Source organism: Bos indicus x Bos taurus, chromosome 1, assembly GCF_003369695.1.
Source record: "Bos indicus x Bos taurus breed Angus x Brahman F1 hybrid chromosome 1, Bos_hybrid_MaternalHap_v2.0, whole genome shotgun sequence".
NCBI classification, from domain to species: Eukaryota; Metazoa; Chordata; class Mammalia; order Artiodactyla; family Bovidae; genus Bos; species Bos indicus x Bos taurus.
In genome coordinates, this window is record NC_040076.1 from 129403251 (window position 1) to 129427267 (window position 24017).

A 24017-nucleotide genomic window follows, 5' to 3' on the forward strand; every position below is an offset into this window, starting at 1 on the left:
TTAGAAACATTCAAGCTTCTGAAAGTTTATCCCAATCCAAACCCCCAGTACTGTCCACCCAGGGCCTATCAGGGCTCTGCACTGTCTCTGGACGTGGATTTCAGGAGAACTCGCCAGCTGTCCACAGATGGGTGGGACTGAGGAGAAATGGACCTGACCTCGTCACCCTAGAACTCCCTAACGTCAGGTTCCCGCGTCCCGGACCCACAGGAATCCTGAAAAATGTATCAGAAGTAATAACTTCTATTCTAAGGAACATTCCAGAGAAGCAGAGGCATAAAGCAGAGGCTTGGGGGTATTGGAAGACCCAAGCCAGGGATGCCCAACACACACACACACACACACACACACACACACACACACACACTCCAGCTCAGGTATTCACTGGAGCGCATGCTCATACAGGCACCCTGAAGGACTCCTGGGTGGAAAGGACCTGCAACAGTGCCATCTAGTGGGAGCGGGGGCTGTCCTGCCCTCAGAGGTTCCAGAAGGAGCCCCAGAGAGATGGACGTGAGGTCAGAGCCCTGAGGGCTGGGCTGTGTCTCATGGGGAAGTGTACAAAGGAAGTTGTAACGTGAGACTCTGTCCACCTTGAGACTTCTCACCGCCCGGCTCGCCACCCCCACATGGTGCTCAGTGACCCCTGGCCCTACATACCCAAATGCCCGCAGCCCGTCAAGTCCTGGCCCCTGGGGCCCCGCTACAGGATCTTCTACCCTAGCACACTGTCTCCAGCTCTGAAACACTTTTCCAACAAATGTGGGCAAGGCTCTAACCAGACTCTGGCTTGGTTATTCCCCGGTGCTTCATTTCCTGCATCTGAACCTCAGTTGACTCCTCTGTATAATGGAAGAATCACCACTCCTTCCTGACTGGCTGCTATCACCATGGTGCCCAGCAGCACCCAGGAGGGTCATGGCCCTGGGTGGTTGGGAAGGCCATCGGCTAGAGGTCAGAGTACGACTCACTCCTATAGGGTCCGGGAACACCTGGACTGTCCCTCTCCCCACCACAGGGGACTCTGCCCCACTCCTCTTCTGCGAGGAGTAGGACGTCACATTTTAAATAATTAAATCTTACATGGGCTCCTGGCCAAGAGGACCACTCCTTCTTTTTAGCAATTTATTGACCAGAGACATATTAATACACCTTTTGTTACCCAAACATTATGGACTAGAGATGGTTTAGTGATCGCTTACAAACAAAGCGCAGGTCACAGGCATGAGTTTCTGTAAAAATCCCCCTGCCAATATTGTGTTAGAATCTGTAGGAAGAGTGGCTGTACCTTAACAATCTTGTTTGGATGTTCCAGGCAGTGTAACCAACAGAAACATTGTTAATGATCATGTAAGGGGACTCTGAGATGAGCAGGAGCCTTACTGATCCTCTCAGCAAGGGGGGAGGGTGGAGCAGTTTCCCAGGTTTTCCCAGAGGCTGGGAGACACCAATAATGGGAGACTTTTGTAGGGAGATGAGGGGACAAGGAGGCCCTGGAACCAAGGAGGCCCTGGAACCCAGGATGCCACTAGGGCTGAGCAGGAGATGCAAGGGCGTCCATGAGGCCCCAGCCAAGGGAGATGGCCCCAGGGGGAGCATCCGGCCACTCAGCTTACTGCGAAGGCATGAAGGCCTGGCCTGTGAGGAAGGAAGCCCCAAATGGTATCTAGAGTAGCAGCATGACCCAAGGCCCGGCCTTTCCCTATGCTGGGTCTCTGAGCCTAGAGCATGTGGGCTGAGGTGGAGACCAGCTCTGATGGCACCAGGGACCCATTTACCAGTGGCTCCTGATCCCTCCTCTTTCCCCTGGCCTCCAGACCTGCAGCTGCTGCAGCCAAGCCTCTCCTCCAGTGACCGAGCTCCATTCAAATCCTCCACTCTCCTATTTCTTACACTTCGCTAAAACAGAAGGATCGCTTCCGAGTGTTCCCTCATCATTCCAAAGAGGCAGGACAGTTCCCTTTGGGGTTCCTCCTGGACCCATTCAGCCTCCTGCATCTAGTTCCCGTCCACTTGTCTCCCCATATTCCCACCTTCTTTGGGCCCAGACCCCAGCCACAGGAAGGCCAAGACCAAAGCAGGGGCCAGTGAGAGAGCACCAGAACAGCACTGGCTGGCCCAGAGAAGGGTACAGATCCACTCAAGGGCAGAGTCACACATGCATCCTTTGGAGTGGAAGGAGAAGGCTGGGTGGGTGGCAGGGCCTGTGAGGTGCTGGCCACGCTGCCTACCTCCTGTCTCTTCTAAATGGCATGAGGGGCTGTGAGTCAGGTTCCGAGATGCCTACCTCACAGGGAGGACCCTCAAGATTAGGGGACTCACCTGGCCTGAAGCCACCAACATAGAGGACTTTGGATCCTAGGTACCCAGGTCTGTGTGGTCCTACGTCACTTCAAATATCACTCCAAGTCTGTGGGCATGGTCATGGGGAGTGGTCTAAGCTGGAGGCCATGTTCATGGTAGTGAGGTGCCTATAGGCAGAGGAGAACCATCAATGACAAATTCTGGCATGGGCTGGGTACATGGATAGGAGACCTTTCTTTGCCCCAGAGACAAGCGGAGAGAAATGGACAATGACACCCTCGTTGATCTGTAAAGTTGGGTGGGGTGGAGCAGGACAGGAGTCGGGGAGATCACTCCCAACCTCCTCCTGCCCCGGCTCACACTGGACCTGCTCTGGCCCCATGAGAAGGTCAGAACTCCCAGCATCACCCCGCCCACTGGGAGGCTGCACAGTGGGAGGAGGACACCTATATCATGGGAAATGGTACAAAGAGAAAGGACTCTTGCTTTGGTTTGGGAAAGGATTCAGGGACATCTCACAGCATCTGCAGGTAGAAAGTATAAGCAGCCCTCAAAGGAACTAAAGTCATATCTACTATATTGCTGGGGGCAGTGAGAGTCTGTCTGTGTCCGTCTGTCTGTCTCGGCTTTTTCTGCTCACTCACTCGCTTGCACATGGCCCCATAATGGCCACACAGAATCTAGCCTCGGCTCTTGAGTCTGCGGTTATACCTTTCTCTGTATCTTAGTTCAAATCTCAAGAGAGGATCTGAATAATTTAGTCTAGTCTATGATTTGAGTCCTCTGGAGTCAAGTGATCTTCCTTATCCAATCAGCTATAAACTGGCCCCAGGGGGTGCTGGCATGGGGCAGGTGTTTAAGGTTAGGTCACATGGCACAAACAGAGCAAGTGGAGAATGTGATGTGAGAAGTGACGGGGGCAGGAGGAATATGATTAACATCTCTCTATATAATATATAGATGTAAAGATGTTTCATGTGGAATTGTTTATAATAACAAAAATCAGGCTTCTCACTCACTGGCTCACTCAACATTATTAATTCTCTATGCATTTGCTGAGCATGTGCAGCTTTCCAGACTCTGAACGGAACCCTGGACACTAAGACAAGGAAATCTAGCCTCTGCTCAGGAAAAAAGCACAATCACTGTATACGTAGGGGAACAGACACAGGCTTCTCAAAGGGAGGTGATAGGCAAAACCTGGAAGGTATCTCTAGAAAAAAAAAACATAATAAATAAATAACCAATGAATCAAATAAACTAAGCCTCAATGAGAAACCTGCTAAACAACCAAGATGATGTGACAAGCAATAGTCAGGCCCTTCCTGGACTGGAGGCAGATGACGATAGAATCAGAGCCCTCTGGGCCACTGGCCAGAGCCCTGGAATCTGGCAGAAGAGGCGATTCCTCTCCAGAATTGGCAGGCCCAGTCTCCCAGTTTGAACCTGCATTTTGGCCCAAGAGTCAGCAGCCCCAGCCGACAGATACAGTGTCCTTGCCTCTACCTGAGCTTAATTCAAACCATTCTGTCTGCCCCTAATTCGGAGCTTTTATTGGGTTTTAGGTTACTCTATATATGGCACAATAGAAATATTTTTTTAATCTTAAATTAGAAACATACCACAGGAGGATTTTTTGAAGCTTTTTAACAACACTGCAGAGTGAAATGTCTTCAACTCTGCAACAGAAACCTACCCGAGGTAACCTTCCACCGGAGAGACTTTGATATCAAGTGTGGCATGTGTCCTCTGGAATGCGCTTTTCTCCCCCTGGTCCAAAAGCAATCCACAATGGTCCTCTAATTAGTCTGGGGTGTGTGAGTGCTGAAAGCAAGGCTACTCCAGGGGCATTCCTAGAAGGACCAGCAGTAGAGATGGACAGAACAAAACCTCCGCTTCGGCCGGCCTATCCAATGGAGATGCCCGTCACCACCATCTCTTGCTATACAATGAGGCCTAGAGACAAGACTGTGTCCAGATGGGTCAGGCCAAGATTCCTAGCTTGCCTGGTATATTTAGACACTTGAGGCAAGCTGTAAAGGTGACCATTCTCATGAGAGGAGGGGATTTTAGAGATCAAGATACTGGTCTGAGCTGGTCTGAGCTCCAGGTAGCCCACAAGAACTCAAGCTAGAAAGTGCTTCTGGGCCCTGCTAAGAACAGCTCTGCCACTGGGTACTCCTCCAGTGAACACACTGAGCTCGCACCAGGAGCTCCTTTGCACTCTGGCTCTACTACCCCTGATGGACATGGTAAAAATGGCCTATTAAATGACCACAGACCCAGGCTCATGGCTTGGCACATGGCACAGCCCAATCCTTTGACATTTGGGGTCCTACTTAGAATTTTGGAATACATCTAATTGTTTTTTGGAAAGAAATCATAGCAATGAATAAGAGGCAGCCGACAAATGCTAGGAAAGAAACAGGACAATCATGAGACTATGCATATATTTGTCTTCTATGGGGTAATCTAATTTCCTTGAATTGTGCCAAGAAGCCCTAAAATCTAAAAACCAGAGCATCACTTTCCAAGGCTGCTCTCTGGCCCTGTGATCTGACCGCCATCTCAAGGCCAGAGCAGTTAGCCAGCTTGATGTCACTGTCACCACAGTGGTGGGCAATGCAAGCCTTGGTTCTCCCTCTGGAGAACTGGGGAGTGTGCGTTCACTCCTGTTTTCAGTGGGGAGGGATGGGCTGGTGTTTGCTATCTACCCTCAGGAGCCAGCCAGCTGGGTTGAGTGACAAATGCCAAATAGATTAAACCAATCTGGCTCCTCCAGGCTGTGGGGCCCAGGTTGCATGAAGCACCCCACCTCCATTTGAGGACAGCCCACAGCTCAGCCAGCGGTCCCTCTGACGCCGAGGCTTCCTGCATACCTGCACCCAGCACTGGGTCTGGTCGCGGCTCACCACTGTGCGTTGGGGAGGAAGTGGCGTAGGCCCTGCAGGCTCCTGCCAAGTAGAAGAGACTGAGCTTCATGCAGAATAATGAGGGACTACACAGGCTGTGGGTCGGGATGGGGTGTCCTTTGGGCACACATTACGGGAGGAGCTCTGAGGTGAAAAGGCGTTGTTGGATTGGAAAAGGCACAAAGGTTTTCCCAGAGAGACAGACCTGAAGTTGGGCCTTGAGCGATGTACAGAAAAGGGGCAGGCATTTTAGGCAGGTGGTATAGCCAGTGATAAGACAGAGATGGGAACAAACCCCATGCGTTCAGAAATGGCCAAAGCAGGACAGAGGGCTTGCTCTGTGGAGGAGCAGGAGTAAGCAAAGTTTCATCCTCCTAGGTTTATTTCCTCGTGTGTCCTCATCTCTGAGAGTTCTCAAAGGTGGCTCTTCGGCTCTAAAATGCCACCTGACTAAGAGAAAGCAGATGGGGCTGCCTGGAGGAGTGACCGAACCCTTGGGAAATTCTGTTGGCCCTATTGCCCCCTCCCCAACATCTGGCCCCTACACTCGTGGGTGTCAGCTTCTACCATTGATAACTCCCCAGGATCAGGCTCGATCAGCCCCGCCTGGGAATCCAGGGGTCCAAGTGAGCTCTGGGCCTTGGGTACAGCCCCCAGAGGCTGGGCAGGTTGAAGTCCAGACAGGGGTCCATCTCCAGCCTGCCCTCAGCCCTGGGGATGTCACTCCACAGGACAGGACACTCAAGGAGCCTCGGTGCATTAAAGGGTGGGCCAGGGCAGCTTTGGACCTCCAACCTGACTTTCAGCTGCCCTCTGGAAGTGGAAAAGGTCACAGGCTTTTCTTGTCTGAAGTGACCCACTGCAGGGCCTGTAGCCATCCAGCTTCTCGGCTCTGCCAGGCCTCCGGGCTTTCTCAGCAGCATGAGTCTCCCTTAATCCACCTCCACCGCATATCCATTAACTCAGCCTGGGTCCATCTGCTCACTCCCTCCAATTTCCTCCCCTTTCAGCAGAAAGAGGTGCTAGGGGAGTTCCCCCGGATGCTGCCTTATAGGCTGGCTCCTGAAGCAGGGTCAGATCAGCCAGAAGCTCCTGCCCCCTCTCTGCTCAACAGGGAACTGAGAACTGCCCATGAACTAGCCTAGACCAGACCAGCCCCAGTATAACCGATCCTAGAGAGCTGCTGCCCCTTGTGTGGATAATTGAGGCTGAACAGGTTCCCCACCTCCCGTGACAGTCTGGTTTATACCCATCTTCCCCACTCAATTCACTCTCAGAAGTCTTCCAGTTGAGACAATAAATTATATGGTCACCCTGTTTTACCACGTCTAGGGGTAAGGGGTAAGTAAGTGGTCAAGACAGGGCTGGAACTCAGACCTGGCTCTCAAGTACCAAGCTCTTATATCCTCAGGCATTAGGACCAGCAAAGGCTTAAGGAAGGGAGCTGGTCAACAATGTCTGTGGTGCTGTCATAAAGCAGCCCGGAAGCGGCACAAGCCAGGATAGAGAAGATCCCAGATCTCCCGGTGGAGGAAATGTGGCCACAGGCTGTGACCGGTGAGCAGAAAAAAGGAAAAGTGTGTACAAACGTGGCCGCCAGCTTGACCCTGGTGGCTGGGAGAGATAACTCTGCCCGTGGTCCCTGTTAAACACTAAGATGGCTGTGAAGAGAGCATGGGTTTGCAAGGAAGGGTCTGTTGTCTAAAACATCTGCATTTGGCTTGAAAGAAAAGGTTTGATCTCTGAATAGAATCTGGCTATCTGGGCCAGCAATCAAAGCCAGGCATCCAATGTCAGACAGACAAGCGCTTAAAAAAAAAAAACCCGGGGGGTGGAGGACAACTCGTTCTTTCCCTGAAGCATCAAGGACATCTGCTGGGCAGGTCACGGGCAGGCCAGGGCAGGATGTGCAGCTGGGAGACATGGGGAGTCGGCGGCACCGTCTCTGGGTAACAGTAACAAGTGGCACCAGCAGTTTGCGTATTAACCCCCAGAATCCTGCAGCCTTCAGCTGAGGTGTAAACTGGGAAGGCTCCGTGCAGGCAGGGGCACCATGCAGGCTCATGCAGGCACCATGCAGACCTTGGCCTTGGCCTGTGATGAACAGTCAGAGCCAAGGAAGGCCTGCAAGCTTGGACATTTTTCCTGTCTGGCCCTGACTCCTCATCCAACTGTTTAGCTCCTCTGAAATGTCTTCCAAATTCTTACTCCTAAGTGGGAGCAGGATCCCCTCAGTTTAATTAGGATCTTCTGTTATACCATATCACAGAATCTAAAATAATATTTCTGTCAAGGAATTGATCACAATTCATAAATAGAAATGTGCTTGTTTGCTTATTATCTGATTATCCCCACTACACCAAAAGCCCCATGGCAGGGGGTCGGGGGTGGGGGTAGCACTGTGGCTCTTTTATCCACTAATACATCCTCAATGTCTGGCACACAAAATAAATGTTTGTAGAGAGGCTGGATGCATGAGCACCCAACTGAAAGTCCATTAGGACATCACTCAGGTCCTTTCACTTATCCAATCAACCAACTTTTACTGAGAATCTACTGTGTCAGACTCAAAGTTGGGGAAAGCAGAGTTTTAAAAAAAATCTTTTAAATTACAAATACCCATGGGAGAGCTAAACTATCAGTTATTCACAAACTGATGGGAAATTTGATTGGCCAGTTCATTTCCAAGGTGATAGCTGGTTCAGAGAAGGTCTTGGAGGAGGACCCTGGCAGCAGGACTGAAGAGGACTGAGGGTCTGGAGAGACCAAAGAAAAGCCTGACTGAGGCTCTAGGTGAAGGGCAGGACACGGGTGCCTGGGGAATAAATGGGTGAATGCTAAGCAGCTGGGTGTGGGTGCATAAAAGGAGATGACACACAGGAGATCCAAATAGGAGGCCTATCTGCCTTTACACAATAGGCCCGTATTATATGTTTATATAAGTCAGCCCAATTCACTTCACAGCAGCACCTAGAGGTAAGCAGGGTTATCACATTTTAAGAAGAGGCAGCTGATGCCAGAGGGGCTGAGTAACCTGCCAAAGGACACACAGTGAATTGAGAGGCAGAACCTGTATTCAAACGCAGGCCTACTGACTCCCATCTCTTCATCAGCCCAGGCTGCTTCTGTGGCAGACCCTGTCCAGGCGCTGTCCATGTGAGGGTCTCCAAGATGGAATTACAGGCTGCAGTACAGCTCAGACACTGGGCAAAGGAAGCACGCTCGCCTTCTACCACAGAAAGCGGGAGGGAGCCACCCCCTCCGGTGCTAATCTCGCCCGTCAAGGTCCCAGGCCTTGCTTCACAGCCCAAGGACCTTGAGAATAAAGAGGCAGGGCTGAAGATAGTAGAGTTCACACACTTGCCACCAACAGTTCTTCCAGCTTGGGACAGGGCCCAACGCTGATCCTCAGCCATGTCAAAACCAAAGTTCTGGGGTGGGGGAGACCCCAAAGTAGAGGGCAGGGCCTGGGGCTCCCCTAATCAGAGAGGGAAGGTAGCCTAGCAAATCTCTGTGCAGCAAATAACAGCCAGCTCCCCATCACGCCCTCCATAGGATACTTTTCCCCCCACCTCTAGTTCCCCAGCCACACAGAGAGGGCTCTAGGGGGCAGGGTCACAGGTGCACAGGGCAGCTCTCTGCTGTTCCACCCTGTCTCTATACAGGAGCGCTCGACAGGAAGTGGGGAGAAGGGCCAGGCCTGAGGGGTGTCAGGAAGCACAGAAGGGATGTTTGGGGAGGAAGCTGGAGCTCAGTGAAATCAGTCCAGGGGCTGGGCCATGCGACCTCACACTCTACCGCTGGGGAAATCAAGGTCAGAGAGAGCCAGGCTGTGCTCCAGACCACAGAGGGAGGGCTGCTCTGTAGCTGGGTTTCCAGGCCTGGATCCCCCCACACCTCTCTGAAATGTGTGTGTCTCTGTGACTGATGGTACCCCAACCCCGCCCGGAGATTGGACAGAATGAACTGAGCAGGACTGAACTGAAGCAGGCATTTGGGGACCTGCGGTTTTGAGCACCGCCACCACCGCCACACCCCCACCCGACCAGGGGTGCGTCTCCCTCACCCCTGTGAGCCTGTGATTTGACCTCCTCTCACCCCTCAGGGATGTGATCACAGACCGGAAGCCAAGTTCCCTGAGTCCTTCTGGAGAGGCCATCCCCCATTTCTCGGGTTCTGACAGAGAACAAGTGGGGAGCCACAGGAGAGTGCAGAAAGCCAGGTTCGGGCGGTGTGCAGACCTGCATTTATCTAAGAGCGCACTCCATACCTGCTGGCTCTCCAGCCTTCAGTCACCTCAGCGGTGTTTCCTCTTCTATAAAGTGAACGCAGTGCCAGGGCCTCAGAGGACTGTGGGGAGGCCAAACAGGCCCGCATGCAGGGCTTCATTTGGGATGGGGTCTTCTCTTCCTGCCTCCACCCCCATGCAATCCCTCAGCTTCCAGAAAACACCTCTATGGATTCTTCCTTCCTTTACAATGTGGCTCCAGCATATGGAGTTGAGATCCAAAACCTGGCACATCTTTGGAGAGTCCCTCTGTGTGTCAGTGGGGACACCGTTGTGGGGGTGGGTATAGGATTCATAATCTGGCGAGGAGACTATAGCTTCAGTAGGCACATAGCAGCCCCTCAGTAAACAGCTGCCCAGAGAACTGACAAACAGCTCATACAGTCAGTCAACAGTCATGGTCATCCTCTTCTCCAACCATGGGTTGTCTGACCCAGAGGATGTGATGAAAACACAGAGATGTTCAGGGACTTGCTTTATGTCACCACAGACAGTCAATGCCAGAGACCTGGCCAGGGGACCAGCAGAGCACATTTATTCACAGAATAATCCCTGACTTGAAAATCAAATTGGCCGGAATCCCATTTCAAGCTCTGGCTTTACCACTAAAGGCTGTGAGACCTTGGGCAGGATACTTAACCTCTCTGAAATCAGTTTCTTCTGCTACACAAGGTGACACTTTTCTCTCAGAGTAGAAGCAAGATGGGTTTGAGATCTCTGGATGTAAAATGTGATGTAAGGCACTGGGAGGGGATCAGCACCCGCCCACGGTAAGCCCCCCTAAAATAGTCACTGGGCAGTAACAATAAAAGGCATGAAGTACCAGTGAGGTTCAGTTCTAGAATGTCCTTAGAAGAGCAGCAAGAAGATGGAAAACCACACAGGAGCTTGTTTTTAAAGACAAAGAAAAATATGATTAAGCCTGAGAATGATATAATGAAAGAATGAAAATATTTTCCTTACCAGGGCATTTGTATGTCAACAGCTGATAGGGGGTGGGAACGGCCACCACAAGGCTGCCAAGTGCTGCCAACAGCACCACATGAGGATCCACCAGCAGAGACGGAGTAGGCTATGGCTGCACAGTGGGGAAGGGAGGCCTTGCGAGGGCCTCAGTTCTCCAGCCTGTGAAATGGGACTACCCAATCTGGGCTCAGTCTGGCCATGTGAAGTGAAAGTTGCTCAGTTATGTCCGACTTTTTACGACCCCATAGATATACAGTCCAAGGAATTCTCCAGGCCAGAATACTGGAGTGGGTAGTCATTTTCTTCTCCAAGGGATCTTCCCAACCCAGGGATTGAACCCAGGTCTCCTGCATTGCAGGTGGATTCTTTACCAGCTAAGCCACCAGGGAAGCCCAAGAATATTGGAGTGGGTAGCCTATCCCTTCTCCAGGGGATCTTCTCAACTCAGGAATCAAACCGGGGTCTCCTGCATTGCAGGCGGATTCTTTATCAGCTGAGCTACATGAGAAGCCCCATGGCGCCCTTCTTTTATTTTTTAAATAAAAACTGTATGTGTGTAAGATGTACAACATGATGATTTGTTATACATAGTAAAATGACTACTACTACAGTCAAGCTAATTAACATATCACCTCCTCACACAGTTACCTCTTGGTGTCTGTGAGAGCACCTGAAATCTACTCTCTTAGCCAATTTCCAGTATTCAGTACAGTTTTTTTTTTTTTTTTTTTTTTTGGCTGCACAGCACAGCATGTGGAATCTTAGTTCCCCCACCAGGAATTAAACCTGTGCCCCCTTCAGTGGAAGCGTGGAAACTTCCACTGAACCACCAGGGAAGTCCCAATACAGCATCATCAACTATAGCCATCATCCTGTACGTTAGATCTTTAGTCTTATTCCTCCTACAGAACTGCAGGTTTGGACCCTTTGACCTGCACCTCCCCCATTTCCTTTATGCCCCTGCATCTGGCAAGCACTGTTTCACTCTGCTTCTATGAAATCGACTTTTTAAAATTCTACCTATAAGGGAGATCATGCACTATTTGTCCTTCTGTGACTGGTTTATTTCACGTAGCATAATGTCTTCCAGGTCAATTAAAGTTGCAAATGGCAGGATCTCCTTCTTTCCTAAGGCTGAATAATATTCCATTGTATATATATCCCACCATATCTCAATCCATTCATCCGTAGCTCCTTTCTGTCTGCCCTCTTTTTGGTAATCCAGGCTGCAGCAGCTCTAGGTTGGTCTCAAGGTCCGGGAAGAGGAGCTGGTATGTTACAGTTAGGCTCAGAAAAGTTAGGGATTGCTCCTGAGGTCACACAGCTAAGAGTGGTGCGGTGAGGCTGGACCAAGCCCCCGTGGTCCCACTCTGTCACACTGCCTCCCCGTCCTGGGTTGCGGGTAGGCCTCCGCATTCATTCACTTGGGCCCTGTGACAGCACTGACACGTGTCCCAGGCGCCCTCTGGCCAAAGCATGCCCTCTCAGCACCCCCACCACACGCTCTCACGGAGGGCCAGCCGCCTGGTCCCAGCAGCCCTGCCCTCTCCCCACACCCAGACACAACATCTGGGGATTTTCTTTCGGGCTGTCCTCACCCTTGCTCCTCTGTGCTCAAGCGACCATGACCCGAGTCCTATTCTCAGATTCCCTGCCTAGCCCTGTCACCTTCCGTTCACCAGTGGCCAGCCTAGTCCAACTTGTTCTCACTTGATTTTTGGGTCACAGACAGCACCCTCCTAACCTTGCACATTCTAGCTTGTCGCCCCTCCCAAATGCCCCTATGGAAATCAGCCTCTGAGGAACACCAGTAAGCCTAGCCCCTGCCCTTCCATTCTGACTTTGAATCCTTCTACCCTGACCACCTACCTGATACAGTTCCCAGCTTTTCCTATGTGCCTGTTTCTGGAGCCGCATTATCCCCAGCTGCACACAGGAGGTGCTCAACAGATGTGTGTTGATGATACATATTTCTGGACAGTGGTTTGATTTATGTCACTAGGATCCCCTTTGACTTCCAGATTTCACCCAGAGCTCCTGGAGTCTATGATCCTACAGTGGGTGCTGCACGGGGTCTGGCCCTTGGATCCTCCATCCACCCTGGAAGTGGGCCCTGTCACGCCTTTCCCCAGCCTTATGCACTGACCTCAGAGGCCAGAGGGCATGAGGTGGTCCACCCCTAGTCTGAGTGCTGAGGCTGTCAGCAGGTAAGAGATGCAGCCTGAGGCTCCTCTGCCACCTGGGCCACCATGGTGTTACTCCACCAGCCCAGCTGATCAGACCAGGTGGAGAGTGGCCCAAGAATGACCAGTCTACGAGCTGGTTGTTGAAAAGCTAAAGAGGACCATGGAAAGTCTGGCTTTGGAGAACTAGAGCTTCAAAAGCTAATGAGTTTAGGACTTCCCTGGAGGTCCAGAGGTTGGGAATCTGGGAATAGAGCCTTACAGGACTGAAAACACCTCCATGCCCTCAGGATGGAGCATCCTAAGTGAAGAAACTGAGGTTCTGAGGGGGATGTGCTTCAGTTGCCCAGAGCCCAGGCTCAAGCCCTGTCATTCTGTCCCTTTCCACTACCCAGGCCATCCCTCTCCATCCAAATCCCCCAGGAGGGAATCACACTAAACCTTCATCCCCAGGGGACAGCCAGTTTCAGATCCTCCTCCTCTGGGCCTGAGGAGACAGCAGTTCCAACCAGGTCCACCTAGGAGGGATTCTTTCACAATAGAACTGCCCGGGAGCAGGCACAAGTGCTTGGGAAGGTCTCCCCCAGGTCTTCTCACATGCCGTCTGGGGGTTAGGTGATGATGAGGGTGAGTAGAAGCAGCCCATCTGGTTTCAGGACAGGCACTCCCTTCCACTCCCTGCAGGTGGCAGACAGAAAAATTTGCAGTTCCTGGGCACATTCTCAGAGCAAAAGGGGGAGTGTTTATGAGAAAGGTAGCTGCTTCCACCATGCAAGTTGTGTTCTGGGGAGCCTGGGCTGGGGGGTTTCCTGTGCCCCACAGCCACAGGCAGGGCAGGACCTGTGTGGACTGAGAAATAGTACAACGCCAAGCAATGGGATTTTCCTGAACAATAGCTGCCACTTTTAAAGACTTCCCAGGCCCAGGCCCTGTGCATCAGAGCTGGGCCTCTGATTGCTCACAGTCAGGTGGACCAGTCAAAAGCCGACTCTTCTGCCGAGTCGCAATTTGGGTCTTTGTGAAACCAGCAGGAGAATATGTGGCCCACCCTGCCATAGTTCTCAAACCATGTGGGCCAGGCCAGGTACCAAGCACTGAAGATCCAGATGTAAACAAGATGCAGGCCCCACTTCCACAGACCTCAGGCTGCTGAAGGAGGTGAACAGCCCTGAGTCTGAGTGCTGAGGCTGTCAGCAGGTAAGAGATGCAGCCTAAGGCTCCCTTTGCCACCTGGGCCACCATGGTGTGGGCCACATGACTCCACCAGCCCAGCTGATCAGACCAGGTGGACAGTGGCCCAGAAATGACCAGTCTACTAGCTGGCTGGTGAAAAGATGAAGAGGGCCATGAAAAGTCTGGCTTTGGAGAACTGGAGCTTCGAAAGCTAATGAGTTTAGGACTTCCCTGGAAGTCCAGAGGTTGGGAATCTGCCTACCAAGGCAGGAGACACAGGTTCTATCCCTCGTCTGGAAAGGTCCCACATGCTGTGGGGCAACTAAGCCCGAGTGCCACAACTACTAAGCCTGTGCTCTAGAGCCCACGAGCCGAAACTACTGAAGCCTAAGCGCCCTACTGCCCACGCTCTGCAACAAGAGAAGCCACCATAATGAGAAGCCTGTGCACCACAAGAGTCACCCCACTCGCCACAACTAGAGAAAGCCTGCATGCAGCAATGAAGACCCAGCACACCCCAAAATAAATAAAAGCAAGTGAGTTAGACTGGGAAGGACCACATGGCACGGTCAGGGCCAGAGATGCCTTGACAGCCACACATAAGCTGAAGCTGCAGAAAACACACAAAGCCTGCGCTGAGAGACACAGCGGGCCAGACAGTGCCAACTCTAGGATCGGAAGGGCTGGAGTGGGCAAGAAAGGCTGCCCAGGAGGCTGTTTAAACCTCAGCAAGTGGGTGACCAGACTGGGAACTTAAAGGACCTTCAGGCCACAGGACTGGGGCTCAAACTTATTCAGCTCATTCAAGAAATATTTATGGGTCACTTTCAGGCCCCATGTCAGGATGACAATGACTTAGTCTGTGTCCCCAAGGAGCCCACAGCATGAAGGAAAACATAAAAATTAGTCAGATGACAGCAGCATGGTGGAAGCCCTGCTGTGAAAGCAGGAAGCCGAGCAGGCTGTATGAGGTTTTTGCAGACCAGTGGCACAGCCTGGTTTTCACAGGGAATTCATCTCCAAGTTTGAAGCTACTAAGACGATGGAGCAATTCTGGACAGGGACCAGCACCGTCAGGCAATGAAGGGCTCTGCTTGCCTGGGGAAGCTCCGGGATACACACACACAACTGGTTTATTCCAGCCACAAGCAATCACAAAAAGCTGACTCTAGGACATTTGTCATGTCCATTCCCAGGGCAGTGGGTTCAGAGCAAAAAGATACTCTGCCTCTATACACATAGAGACAGAAGCCAGGGAAGCTTCTACAATTAGCCTAGTACCTGCCCCCACTCTGATGGCAGGCACAGGGGTCAGCAGGCATTTGGAAAAACCAATCAGACCAGCTGGACAGGGCCTACAGAAAAGGGAAGTAAACAACTGATCAGCACTCTTGGGCTTTGGATTCTTTTTTTTTTTTTTCAGCCTATAAATAACAGACTAGAAACCTAAGATTAGGGTACCAGCATGGCCAAAATCACTTCAGACAGTAATTGCAACCATGAAATTAAAAGACTCTTCTCCCTGAGGAAAACTAAAACAAACCTAGACATTACATTAAGAAGCAGAGACATCACTTTGCTGACAAAGGTCCGAATAGTCAAAGCTACGGTTTTTCCAATAGTCACGTACGGATGTGAGAACTGGACCACAAACAAGGCTGAGCTCTGAAGAATTGATGCCTTCAAATTGTGGTGCTGGAGAAGAATCTTGAGAGCCCCTTGGACAGCAAGAAGATCAAAGCAGTCAATCCTAAATCAACCCTGAATATTCATTGGAAGGACTGATGTTGATGCTGAAGTTCTACCTTCAATACTTTGACCACTTGATGGAAAGAGCCAACTCATTGGAAAAGACCCTGATGCTGGGAAAGGTTGAGGGCAAAAGAAGAAGGGGACAACAGAGAATGAGATGGTTGGATGGCATCACTGACTCAATGCACGTGAGTTTGGGCAAACTCAGGGAGATAGTGAAGGACAGGGAAGCCTGGCTTGCTGCAGTCCATGGAGCTGCAGAGTCCAACAAGACCAAGTGACTGAGTGACTGAACAATGAACAGTAACAACGGCTGGGTAAGGACCCTCTGAAGTGAAGTGAAGTGAAGTCGCTCAGTTGTGTCCGACTCTTTGCGACCACATGGATTGTAGTCTACCAGGCTTTTCTGTCCATCAGATTTTCCAGGCAAGAGTACCGGAGTGGGTTGCCATTTCCTTCTCCAACTTCCTTGTTGTATCTTCACATGCAGAAGAGGCTAAGAATCTCAGAGCTTTTTTTTTTTTTTTTTTCACTTTTTATTTTGTATTGGGATACAGCCAATTAGCAATGCTGTGAACAAGCTTCAGGTGAACACCAAAGGGATTCAGCCATACATATACATATTTCTATCCTCCCTTGGGCCTTGGATTCTTAATCTGAAAGGAAAACAATCTGCTCCATAAGGCTCGTGTCAGGATTCAATGAGAGCATGTAGGTAGAGCTCCCTCCAGTAAATGCTCTGCTGCATTAGAGAGCTGGGCTTGCAGCACAGTCCTCCACACCAAGAGCTGTGTCATCTTCCCCTTGGCATCCTCACCCCAAAGAAGGCTTGTGGAGCTCATGCATCAATGAAGCACTTTTCTTCCCCTACCAAGGTATTCTTTTTTATTTCCTGCCTTGTTTTAAAAACAATTGGTTAAACCAGTATTTCTTTTTTCCACACCCTCTTCAGCATTTATTCTCTGTAGAGTTTTTGATGATGGCCATTCTGACCTGTGTGAGATGATATCTCACTGTGTTTTTGATTTGCATTTTTCTAATAATGAGTGATGTTGAACATCTTTTCATGTGTTTATTAGCCATCTACATGTCTTCTTTGGAGAAATGTCTGTTTGTCTTTTGCCCACTTTTTGATTGAGCTGTTCATTTTTCTAGTATTGAGCTGCATGAGCTGCTTGTATACTTTGGAGATTTATTCTTCATCAGTTGTTTTGTTTGCTTTTATTTCTCCCATTCTGAAGGCTGTCTTTTCACCTTGCTTACAGTTTCCTTCATTGTGCAAAATCTTTTAAGTTTAATTAGGTCCCATTTTTTATTTTTGTTTTGATACCATTAAATAAAATAGTGAGAGAAAGAACATTCTGTATAGCACAGGGAACTCTACTCAACGTACTGTGGTGACCTGAGTGGGAGGAAGTCCAAAAGGGAGGAGACGTATGTATATGTATGGCTGATTATTTTTCTGTACAGTAGAAACTATCACAACACTGTAAAGCAACTATACTCCAATAAAGATTAATTAAAAAAAAAAACAATACCTCTTAGAAACAAGAGGTTATCAGTCTTTGCATTTGGTTTCTTTATGGCTGTTTTTGTTTCAATTGACATGGAATTAACATTAATTGAGCAACTTCCATTGACAAGCTAGATGATTTACAGATACTAACTTATTTGATTCTAGGATATAGTGGAAAGAAACATATTACTTCAAAAAATATGATAAAATATCTTTTAGGAAGAGACTGTGTTGACCAAATGACTTAACCTCCCTAAGTCGCATTTCCTCAGTTTCCCTAGCACAAAAGTGATTGTAATCATACTTATCACGTGTGGCTGCTGTGAGGAGTAAATTAGATAATGCATGGCTTCAGCAATATGTGAACCGTGAACTTCCTGATGTTCAAGCTGGTTTTAGAAAAGGCAGAGGAACCAGAGATCAAATTGCCAACATCTGCTGGATCATGGAAAAAGCAAGAGAGTTCCAGAAAAACATCTATTTCTGCTTTATTGACTACGCCAAAGCCTTTGACTGTGTGGATCACAATAAACTGTGGAAAATTCTGAGAGATGAGAATACCAGACCACCTGACCTGCCTCTTGAGAAACCTATATGCAGGTCAGGCAGCAACAGTTAGAACTGGACATGGAACAACAGACTGGTTCCAAATAGGAAAAGGAGTACGTCAAGGCTGTATATTGTCACCCTGCTTATTTAACTTATATGCAGAGTACATCATGAGAAACGCTGGACTGGAAGAAACACAAGCTGGAATCAAGATTGCCGGGAGAAATATCAATCACCTCAGATATGCAGATGACATCACCCTTATGGCAGAAAGTGAAGAGGAACTCAAAAGCCTCTTGATGAAAGTGAAAGTGGAGAGTGAAAAAGTTGGCTTAAAGCTCAACATTCAGAAAACGAAGATCATGGCATCCGGTCCCATCACTTCATGGCAAATAGATGGGGAAACAGTGGAAACCGTGTCAGACTTTATTTTTTGGGCTCCAAAATCACTGCAGATGGTGACTGCAGCCATGAAATTAAAAGACGCTTACTCCTTGGAAGGAAAGTTATGACCAAACTAGATAGCATATTGAAAAGCAGAGACATTACTTTGCCAACAAAGGTCCGTCTAGTCAAGGCTCTGGTTTTTCCAGTGGTCATGTATGGGTGTGAAAGTTGGACTGTGAAGAAGGCTGAGCACTGAAGAATTGATGCTTTTGAACTGTGGTGTTGGAGAAGACTCTTGAGAGTCCCTTGGACTGCAAGGAGATCCAACCAGTCCATTCTGAAGGAGATCAGTCCTGGGATTTCTTTGGAAAAAATGATGCTAAAGCTGAAACTCTAGTACTTTGGCCACCTCGTGTGAAGAGTTGACTCATTGGAAAAGACTCTGATGCTGGGAGGGATTGGGAGCAGGAGGAGAAGGGGACGACAGAGGATGAGATGGCTGGATGGCATTACTGACTCGATGGACGTGAGTCTGGGTGAACTCCGGGAGTTGGTGATGGACAGGGAGGCCTGGCGTGCTGCGATTCATGGGGTCGCAAAGAGTCGGACACGACTGAGCGACTGAACTGAACTGACTGATGGGATGCATGAAGCACAGTGTTGAGGGAAAGCTACCAAAGTGCCTGGAAAGTATCAAACCTCCACTGCAGCAAGCATTAGGGACCAGAGAAATAAATGCACACTACACATTGTAATCCACAGGATAACCTCTAAAGGAACAGGGGGGAAAATGGCATAATCAAATAAATCCCAAAGAGAAAGACAAGAATAGGGAAAAAAAGAAACAAGAAACCTCATGTGGGACAAATAGAAAGCATATAGTAAAATACATACAGATTTAAAGACATTAAGTGTAAATGGACTAAAGATTCCAACTAAAAGATTATCAGAAGCATTCTTTTAACTAACTGAAACATATCTGCTTAAAAAGAGAAACATAGGGGAGGAGGGAGAAATTTGGAGTTTGGAATTAACATATACACGCTACTATATATAAAACAGATAACCACAAGGACATACTGTCTAGCAGAGGGAACTAACTATACTCAGTATTTTGTAATAACCTATAAGCAAAGAGAATCTGAAAAACTTAGGTACACTTAATGGAATCACTTTGTTGTACCCCTAAAACTAACACAACACTGTATATCAATTTTACTTCAATTTTTTAAAAATTTAAAATAAAAAGAAAAACATATAAAACAGAGGTATATAGAAAGGGGCTATGGTTTAAATGTTTGTGTACCCCCAAAATTAATGTTGAAAAGTGATAATATTAGGAGGTGGGGCATTTAGGAAGTGATTGGGTCGTGAGGGCTCTGCCTTTATAAAAATTATTCCCTTTGAAGGAGGCCCCACAGAGACTTCTACCATATGAAGTTACAGTGAGAAGACAACCATCTGCTGAGGAGTCAGGCCCTCATCACACCATCTAATCTGTCTGTTCCATGATCTTGGACTTCCTAAGCCATGAGAAATTCCTGTTGTTTATAAACCAGTCAGTCTATGATACCTTCTTATAGCAGGCCAAATAAACTAAGATAGAAAGCTTATAAGTAAAAGAATAGAAAAACACACTATGCAATCAATAAGCTAAAGAAGCAGTATGTCTACACTATTATTTGTCAGTCAAAGTTTTAAGGCAAAAGCATTACTAGAAAATAAGAGAGTCAGCTCATGGTGACAAAAGGTTCAGCTCCTCAGAAAGATAAAATAATTCTAAATTTGCACACACTTGATAATATGCCCTCAGAAATACAAAGCAAATATGGACACATCTACAAGAAAAAGAGACAAAGTCTCAAAATGAGAGATTTAATAATTGGCAGCTATTAAAAGAAGCAGATTAAAAAATTAGTAAAGATAAAGATATGTTAACAACACTTAACTAATGGAGAATTATGAAATACTACACCCAAGATCTGTAGAATAAAATTTACTTTCAAGTATACACAAAACAATGATAAAACTAACACGCTGGACCATGAAATAAGTCTCAACAAATTGAAAAGTACTGAAATCATATCAGTATGTTCTCTAACTATATTCTAAATTATAATCAATAAGAATAAAAATGAACTCTAAAACCTATTTACATGTTTGGAAATCAACAAATGTATTTTGAAATAACCAGTGGATTAAAGAAGTTCCAAGAGAAAACAGACAATATTTTGAACTGAAGGATACCAAAAATAATATGCATCAAAATTTGTCAAATACAGCTAAAGCAGTGCTTAATGGAAAACTCAGAGTCACAAATGCCTATGTTTGCAATGAAAAAGGGATGAAAACAAATGAATTAAGCATTATCCTCAAGTAGTTAGTAAAAGAGATTTGGGGAAGACAGCAGCAGCAGTGAGAGCGTTACTTTCTAACATTTCCCTTCCCCAAATAAAAATAGGAAGCATTCAATTAGCAAAACCAAAAACATTTACATGTACAATATTTACAGCAAAAGTGATAAGACGTAAATAAATGAAGAGATATCCTATGTTCATGGATCAGAAGTCTCAATCTTGTTAAGATGGCAAGTGTCCCCAAATTGGTTTACAGATTCAAAACAATCTCAATCAAAACCCAAGCAGGACTTGAAAAAATAATTTGCCAAATTGACTATAAAATTTAGATGGAGATGCAGAATGACCTAGAACAGTCAAACAATTCTGAAAAAGAAAACAAATTTGGAGGACTTACACTTCCTAACTTCAAGACTTACTACAGTAATCAAGGCAGAATGGCACTGGCATATAGACATATAGATCAAGGAACAGAATAGAGAGTTCAAAGATAGATGCACATATGCACAGCCAATTGATTTTTGACAAAGATGCCACAGTAACTGGATACAGAAACAAAATGTTTTCAACAAACAATGCTGGAGAAATCAAAAAGGAAGGAAGAGACAGAGCAGGGATCAGAATTCGTGCCTGTCCAGCACTAGATCCCCAAATCTAGACACTGTCAAACAAGGAAGAAAACTATAAAAGAGGGTAGAGAAAAACAAACATGGAAATCAGGCCCTCTAGGTTATCTTATCCCTCACCAAAGAGAATGGAAGCCAGTATCACAGTGCAGGCACAAGAACAAAGAGCTGGAAAAAGAAACTTTATAGAAAGGTAGAGAGATGCCCTGAAAGACAGCTCCAAGAGAGGACCCTGACCTGACCAAACATTCCCCCACCTGCAAGTCTAACAGTGGATTCAGTGATGGCACCTTGGGCCAGAGGAGTCTGGGGCCAAGATGGGAGCACTGTTAATGTTCTCGTGCTCTCAGATGGAGCTACTAGTGGTCAGAAAGCAGAATCTATGCAGCCAGAAGAGACAGCCTTCTACCCGCGTGTGTGCATGTTAAGTCACTTCAGTCACGTCCGCCTCTTTGCAACCTTATGGGCTGTAGCCCACCAGGCTCCTGTGTCCCTGGGATTCTCCAGGCAAAAATACTGGAGTTGGTTGCCATGCCCTCCTCCAGGGGATCTTCCCAACCCAGGGATCAAACCCTCATCCTTTACATTTCCTGCATTGGGAGGCAGGTTCTTTACCACTAGCACCATCAGGGAAGCCCTGCATTCTACCTAAATGGGTATAATACCTACCTCACCAGGTTGTTGCAAGAATTAAATGAACCTGGTATGGCACTAGCTGCTTTCTGTACATTACAGCATTTAACTCCCTCCTCCCATTTCCCCAGTGCCCAAGAAGAAAGACTGGGGACATATGCTGTATGTTCCCTCTCCCTGCCTCCTCTACATCTATCCTGAACTGTGATATCTGGGTGGGAAACAGCTTCAGGCTGCAGATGCTATGACAGCGTTGCTTAAATTGAATTACGAGGAAACCAGAGAAGGCTTCAGCTCTCCCAGGGAGTTCAGAAGTGTTCACCCTGAGAGTAACTGCACACTGCACAGGAAAAGGCATTCAAGTTGATAAGAAGTCATTCGGATCACCATCTAAGGCAGATTTTGCCTTTGAAATAAACTCATTCCTTATTAGCACACACTTGGGATTTCCAGGACCGAATATTATTTTTATTACACAAAGGCCATTTTGAAGGCATTTTCTCATGCTGTCAGGGTCCTATGTAATTTCATCTCTCCACAATGTTACTCTCTTTCACATATATAGAATCACTGGTCCTGATGAGAAGAGAGAGAAAAGGAACAAGAGTCATGATTCAGCTAGGGCTAGAAGCAGGGCAGCAGTGTATAGTGAAGGGCAGCAGTGTATAGGATAGGCAAGTTCACTTCATTGAGAGCCTTCTTGCCATGAAACAGATTTTGAACTTTTCCTGAAAGTAATAGGAAGTCACTGAAAGCCAACTAAGAATTTAAAATAAGAAATGACTGATAAATTTTTCTTTTAAAATGATCACTTTGATTATAACAAAAAAGACAGATGTGAAGATGGCAGGCAGGGAAGAGTAGTTAAGAAGCTACTCAATTGGCTTCCCTGGTGGTGTAGACATTAAAGAATCTGACTGCAATGAGATCTTCCTGCCTTGCAATCTGCCTGCAAGAGACCTGGGGTCGATCCCTGGGTCGGGAAGATCCCCTGGAGAAGGGAATGGCAACCCACTCCAGTATTCCTGCCTGGAGAATTCCATGGATAGAAGAGCCTGGTAGGCTCCATGGAGTCACAAAGAGTTGGACACAACTGAGTGACTAACACCTTCACTTTCACTTCAATAGATAATACTGTACTATAAATATGTGATATGATAAATATCATTACAATCACAACCCTATTACAATCCATACCTGTACCAAAATAATATGCTTTACATCCTTAAATTTACACAGCTGCTGCTGCTAAGTCACTTCAGTCATGTCTGACTCTGTGCGACCCCATAGACTGCAGCCCACCAGGCTCCCCCGTCCCTGGGATTCTCCAGGCAAGAACACTGGAGTTGTTGGGTTGCCATTTCCTTCTCCAATGCAGGAAAGTGAAAAGTGAAAGTGAAGTCGCTCAGTCATGTCTGACTCTTCAAGACCCCATGGACTGCAGCCCACCAGGCTCCTCCGTCCATGGGATTTTCCAGGCAAGAGTACTGAAGTAGGGTGCCATTGTCTTCTCCAATTTACACAGCATTACATACCAAATTCATCTCAAAAATTTGGAAAGAAAAATACTCTTAAGTTTAAATTTAAAAGCAAACAGCTTACATAAATGAGGTGTTTTAGATTGTTGTTGTTGTTGTTTTACAGTCGTATGACCCATGGACTGCAACATGGCAGGCTTCCCTGTTTTTCACCATCTCCCAGAGCTTGCTCAAACCCATGTCCATTGAGTTGGTGAGCCATCTAACCATCTTGTCCTCTGTCATTCCCTTCTCCTCCTGCCTTCAATCTTTCCCAGTATCATGGCCTTTTCTAAGGAGTTGGCTCTTTGCATCAGGTGGCTAAAATATTGGAGCTTCAGCTTCAGCATCTGTTCTTCCAATGAATATTCAGGATTGATTTCCTTTAGGAATGACTGGTTTGATGTCCTTGCAGTCCAAGGGACTCTCAAGTCCCACAGTTCAAAAGCATCAATTCTTCAGCACTCAGCTGGTCCAATTCTCACATCCATATATGATTACTGGAAAAACCATACCTTTGAGCATACAGATCTTTGTTGACAAAGCAGTGTCTCTGCTTTTTAATATGCTATTTTTGTCACAGCTTTTCTTCCAAGGAGCAAGTGTCCTTTAATTTCATGGCTGCAGTCACTATCTACAGTGATTTTGGAGCCCAGGAAAATCTCTCACTGTTTCCATTGTTTCCCCATCTATTTGCTATGAAGTGATGGGACCAGATGCCATGATCTTAGTTCTTTGAATGTTGAGTTTTAAGCCAGCTTTTTCACTCTCCTCTTTCATCAGAGGCTCTTTAGTTCCTCTTTACTTTCTGCCATAAGGGTGATGTCATCTGTGGTTACTGATATTTCTCCCTG